This window comes from Alligator sinensis, unplaced genomic scaffold (assembly GCF_000455745.1).
Source record: "Alligator sinensis unplaced genomic scaffold, ASM45574v1 scaffold1488_1, whole genome shotgun sequence".
NCBI classification, from domain to species: domain Eukaryota; kingdom Metazoa; phylum Chordata; order Crocodylia; family Alligatoridae; genus Alligator; species Alligator sinensis.
This window is the reverse complement of record NW_005843097.1, coordinates 1-6801: the sequence shown is the minus strand read 5'-3', so window position 1 is coordinate 6801 and position 6801 is coordinate 1.

Sequence of the window (6801 nt, the reverse complement as noted above, 5' to 3'; positions counted from 1 at the left end):
GGACTGGCAGGGGGTCTGGGGCCTTTGTCTGGGGGGGTTTCTCTGTCATGCACGGGGAGGTTTCTATGGTACTTGGGGGAGGTTTCTATTATGGGGGGCCTTTGGGGTCTCTATTGTGCAGGGGAGGGCTCTGGGGCCCTCTGATGCTGGGGGGTCTCTCTGTGCCCTTCCCCCTGCCATGTGTGTTACATTGCTGGGGGGGCTTTTTCTGGAGCCCAAAGCCAGCGCCGTACACCCACTCAGCACATGGGGGCGCGTGTGCAAGGAGGGAGGGGGAACAGTGGGGAAATGGGCAGCTGTGTGCCAGGCCTGGCATGTACCTCGCCCGTGTGTGTGCATGAGCGTTGTTTATGGCCTAGGAGCAGGGGGCTTATGTGTGCAAGGGGGAGAGTGTGTGTGTGTCTGTACATGTGTGTGCACTGTGTAGGCTGGGGCTGAGCACAGCTATACATGTGTGTAGCATGTGCATGGAAAGGGTCAGTGTATTTGTGCGTGTGTGTGTTAAGTGTAGATATGGGTGAGAGTGTGTGCACTGTATGCATACAGTGTGTGTGTGGACAGGTGCAGGGGTAAGAATGTGTGCATGATGGTGTGAGCAGTGTACTTGTGTGCTTGCAGTCGTGAATCTGCGCGCGTGTGTGTGCGCGCGCGCACGTATACAGGAGAGTGTGCGTATGTCTTTGTACATGTGTATACATTGTGTAGGCCTTTACAGGGTGTTTTTTGGAGGGGGTGGTGTGGACATGAATGCAGGCCTAAGTGTGTGTGCACGCATGCATGCATCTATGCAGGGGGGATATGTGTCCATGCACGCACGTGTATAAAGCTGAGGTCACTGTACTTGTGTATGTGGTGTAGTCAGTGGGTCTGTGTGTGCATGCGCACGTATGCATCCACACAGGGGGGAATGTGTGTGTGTGTGTGTGTGTGTGTGTGTGTGTGTGTACATGTGTATACATTGTGTAGGCCTGCACTGAGTGTATGGGTGGGGGTGCATGTGTGCATGGACACGAACGCAGATGTGTTTGTGTGCGTGCATGTGTGCAGTGTGCATACAGCCTTGGGTCAGTGTACTTGTGTGTGTCTGCTTTGAGTCAGTGTATGTGTGTCTGCACATGCAGGGAGGCGTGTGTGTGTGTGTGAGCGCCCTATATTTGTATACATGTGTGCGCATGGAGAGGGTCACTGCACCTGTGTGCACGGGTGCATCTATATATAAGTGTGCGTGCCTTGTGTATGCATGGGCAGCGTGTGGGGGGACATGGGTGAGTTGTGCATACACGTGTGTTGTGTGTGTGAGATGGGTGAGGGCAACTGTGTGTCTGTGTGCAGGTGTATGTGTGTGCATGCACCATGTGTGTGGACAGGGTCACAGTGGTAACTGTGTGTATGCACATGGTGAGGGTCAGCGTACTTGTGTGTGTGCAATGGGATACCCTGCAGTGGGAATGTGTACCTATTGTGTAGCCCTTCAGTGCGTGCGTGTGCGCGCGCGCATGTGCATGTGCATCCAGGGGGCAGCCCATCTGTGTGTATACACGTTTGTCATATACATTTGCATTGTGCATACATGCAGTGTGTGAACTTGTGTGTGTGTGTGTGCACATTCATGGAACAGGTCAGTGTGTTTGTGTGCATATGCATGTGTGTGCACCTGCCCTGGGTGTCCATGTGTGCAGCAAGTTAATGTATCCATGTGTCTGTGTACACATGTGTGCATGGTTAGGCCTGTGTTGAGTGTGTGTTGCCACAGAGAGGGATGGTGTGTCCGTGTGATGTGTGTGGCAGTGAGTAAGGGTGCGTGTATGTGCACGTGTGTGTGCGCTAGTGCTCTGTGTAAATGTGTGTTTAGGAGCAAAGGAGGTGTTCATGTGTTTGAAATATGAGCTCTGTGTGTGTGTGTGTGCGCGCGCGCGCTAGGGTGTCTGAGTGAACAAGCCTGGTGTGCACACGTGTGTGCCCTGTGTGTAAATGTGTGTGTGGAGGCACAAGGCATGTCTGTGTCTCTGGACCAGTTCTGTGTGTGTGTTGTGTATCTGTGGGAATGTGTGTGTATGCTGTAGGGGAGTGTGTTTGTATGTCGATTGTGTGTGTGTGCACTTTGTGTGATGATGCATTGGGGGAGCATGTTAATGTGTGTGGGGATGTGTGTGCACATCTACATGTTGCCACGTGGTGTGGGAAGTTGTGTGCAGGGTGCATGTTTGCTGCATGTGTGTGATATCTGTGTCTTGGTGTGTAGGAGTGTGCATGTCCCAGTGACCTGGGTACTATATGTGGTGCAGTTTGTGTGCACGTGTGTTGGAGTGTGTCGTGTGGGGCTGCATTTGAGGCCTTTGAGCCTGGACTGTGTGTGTGTGTGTGTGTGTGTGTGTGTTCTCTAGGACGTATGACTGAACACACCCTGTATGCACACGTGTGTGTTGCATGTGGACAGGCATATTTGGGGCAGGGTCTGTGTGTGCCCACATGGGTTGGGATATCTGCAGGTGTGCCACACGTGTGTCTTAGTCCTAGGTCCTTCTGTGCTTATGCATGTGTGTTTAGGGTGCCTGTGCTGGCACGTGTACTTCACACCTGTTTCCACAGTGTCTGGGACTGTGCACACGTGTGTGCACACACACACATGTTTCGTGTCTGTGACCATGTGTATAGGTGTCAGGGAACCTGCGGGCACACGCATGGTTTTTTGGGTGTCTGTGTGTGTACACATGCATATTTTGGGTTTGGGGGCTGTGTATGCACACACAAGTTTCCAGGGTGTTCATCTGTGCACACACGTGTGTTGGGGCCTGTGTGCATATGTGTGGCAGGGGTGGGGGGCCTGAAGGTTTGTTCATATGCTAATGAGTATGTTAATGAGGCAATGGGTTCCTCCTCCAGGGGGCAGATCACAGGAGGGGGGAGGGGCAAGCCTTGCCTGTGTGTGTGTGCGTGCGTGTGCGCGTGCATGCCCCAGTTGCCTGGGTTCTGCATGTGCATGTGTCTGTTTAGCCTGGACACCGTGTGCGTGCGTGCGATGTCTGGGGTGTGGAGGGGTGTGTCCCAGATGCCAGAGGTGTGTGTGCATGTGCATTGGGATGTCCTGGATGCCAGGATTCTGTGTGTGTGTGTGTCCATCCCCTGGATACCTAGGTTCTGTGTGTGTAAGTGTGTCACAGATGCCTCAGTTATGTATGTCCGTGTCCCTGACGCCTGACTTCTGTGCATGCATGTGTGTGTGGGTATGTGCACATGTATGTGTGTGTCCCGGATGCCTGAGTTCTGTGTGTGTGTTTGTGTGGGACACCAGGGTTTTGGTGTGCCATAAGCATGTGCATGCCACTCAGGCATATGAGTGTGTATATACTGTGGGTGGATGTGTGTGTGTGTGTGTCCTGGATGCCTGAGTTCTGTGCATGCATGTGTGTGTGGATGCATACACATGTATGTGTCCCAGATAGATGCCTGGGTTCTGTGTGTGTGTGTGTGTGTGTGTATGTCCTGGACACGTACTCACAAGGGCACAGTTGCACGCCCACACACCCATGCTCAGCCAGGGGCAGTTGCTGTTGTGTTTTCACAAGGACATGGGGAAACACACCAGGCTCATGCTTAACACACACAGGAAGGATAGCATGTGCAGACTCACACCAGCATCACACATACTTGCACACATGTAAAAACACACTTAAGTAACACACATGTGGGGAACAGGGGGTGCAGTTCCTCCAATGTCTGTGTGCACACACACGATATATACACACTCACATGCCTGAGTGCAATGCACGTCCTATAGCACTGTGTACACACGTGCACACAAACACAGACATGGCCATGCATGAGGAAGTAAGCATGTACACACACGTGTACACATGTATACACACACACACACACACCCCCCACACTTAAACACCTAACATGTGCATGGGGAATAGTGCATACACCCTGCCCTGCAATGTATCCACACACACTTCCATGCCGAAAGCACGCATGTCAGAAGCAGTGTGTGCACATCGGACACAAGCACGCGTGCATGCACAACAACATGTGGAGGGGGAACCCAGGTGCCCAGGCTCCCCAGCTCTTGAAGGGGGGCTGCAGGTTCAGAGCCCAGGGGCATCAGGAGCCCAGGTGCCTGGGTTCTCTGACAGCGCCCGGGGTCTTATTGTGGGGCGGGGGGTGTTAGGAGCCCAGACGCCTGGCTTCTTCCTAGCTGGCCTGGGCCTAGCAGTGGGGGGGCAGCGTCTGGGGCTCCATCCTGCCTCCCCCTCCCCCCTTGCCGGCATTGCCCCCCCCATCCCTCTGCTGCTGGCTCCGGGTTGCCATGACAACTAGGGATAACAGGGGGCGGCGGGCTGGGGAGGCGGAGCAGGGCCGGGGGTGTCCAATTGTGGGGTGCTGGGCTGGGGGTCCTGGATCTGGGTCTGTGGGGGCTGGTGGGTCAGGTTTGAGCTTTGCTGTATTGTGTTGGGGGGATCTAGAGCAGCACACGTGTGTGTGTGTGTGTGTGTGTGTGTGTGTGTGTGTGTGTGTGTGTGCGTGCGCGCGTGCACGCGCACAAGTGAGATATGGATGCTGGGGTTGTGTGGATGTGTGTGTCAGATGCCTTGGATGTGTAGGGGTGTGTGTGTGTGTGCGCACATGCATGCAGGGGTGCATCCTGGATGCCTGGGTTCTGTGTGAGTGAATACACGTGTGTTTCAGACACTTGGGGGGGTTGTCCATGTGTCCCAGATGCCTGGTGTGTGTGTGTGTGAGAGACCCAGATGGCTCTGTGTGTATGTGTGCGTGTCAGATGGATGTGTTTGTGTGATGGCTGGGTTGGGTTGGATGGCTGGGTTGTGTGTGCCTGTGAGATGTGGATGCCAGGGTTGTGTGTGCGTGTGTGTCACATGCCTGTGTTGTGTAGGTGTGTGTGGGTGTGTCCCAGATGCCTGAGCTCTGTGTGCCAAACTACTGGGTTGTGTATGTGCGTGTGTCCTGGATGGCTGTGTTCTGCATGTGTGTGTGTGTGTGTGTGTGTGTGTGTGTGTGTGTGTGTGATGCCTGAGTTGCATATGTTTGTGTGTGAGTGTGTCCCAGATTCCTGGGATCTGTGCACACGCACGCATGTGTGTGTGTGTGTGTGTGTCCTGGATGCCTGAGTTGTGTGTGCATGTATATATGCACGTGTGTATGTCCCAAATGCTTGGGTTGTGTATGTGTGAGTGTCCTGGATGCCTAAGTTGTGTGTGTGCATCCTAGACTTCTGGGTTTTGTGTATGTGTGCATGCATTGGACCCAGACACCTGGGTTGCAGAGTGCACAGCCTGGATGCGTGGGTTCTCCATGCCTGTGTCCCACATTGACTGGATCTACCCCATGTACAGAAAGGCACAGAACCCAGGCGTCCGCACATGCACACACACAACCCAGGCATCTGAGATATGTGCATGCATACACACGCACAATGAGATGCACACGCATGCTCACACGAGCGCAACCCAGGTATCTGAGACACGCATGCACCCCCACCACACACACAGCCATGTGTCCCCGACATAACCACCTCTGGGGTGGTGGGGGGCGCAGTTTGGGACAGGAAGTGATGGGGATCCTCCCCCCCGCCCCCCATGTGCTGCGACTCTGGAGCTGGTTGCCATGACAATTGTAGGGCCCCCACAGGTGGTTGCTAAGCAACCAGGAGATGATGATGCAGGGATGGGGGGAGAGGTGCCCTTGCCCTGAGGCACCCCCCTGCACGTGTGTGTGTGTGTGTGTGAGACACACACACGCACACACACACACACACACACACACACACATATGCACACATCTGTGGCATCCAGAACACATGCACACATCCGAGGCATCCAGGACAGACATGCACACACCTGTGCACATGCATGCAGAACCCAGACCTCTGGGACACACATGTATACACGTGTGTGCAGAACCCAGGCGTTCAGGACAGATGCACACAACTCAGGCATCTGGGACATGCACACACACCAGGCCTCCAGGACTGATGCACACCCACAGACAACCTAGGTGCCCAGGGCACACGCAGAGGACTCGGGCATCCAGGACACACACACACACACACACACACACACACACACACACACACACACACACATGCATGTGCATAACCCAGGCATACAGCTCGGATGCACACAACCAGACATCTGGGAGATTCCCCACCATGCACACACCAGGTGTCCAGGATGTGTGCGCACGCATGTACACGTGCACACCACAATGGCAATGCATAGCAGTGATTGTTGTGCATAGCAGTGATTGTTGTGACTATTAACGATGATGATGATGGGGGGAGAGGGCTGTAACGATGATTAATTAACGAGCTCTATGAATTAAATTATTGCTGGATCTGTCATTGGCTGGGCACACCATGCATCTCATTTCCATATATGGCACATAATTATCCCACCTCTGCTCAGTTCCTCTCTGACTATCGGAGTGGAAAGCCTGGTTATGCATATTCATTAGTATAATATCCTTATTAGCACCATTAAGCCTTGATTGGGTGCATGTTGATGTGTAGGGGGATGCGCATCATCTTTTGACCTATGGTTGCCATGGGGATCCATGGAGGCCTGTTGGTTTAATCCAATGAATAGCCTGCTTATTGGGGAGAGATGATGAGCAGTAGCTCCACCCCCATGCTTACATCACCTGATTAATATTCAGCGGAATTGTGCATCTGCATGGACGATTGTGTATGAGCTCATGTGCATGTGTAATTGTGTGTGTGTGTGTGTGCACACCTAATGCCATATTTATGTGCACATGTGATTGTGTGTGTGTGTGTGTGTGTGT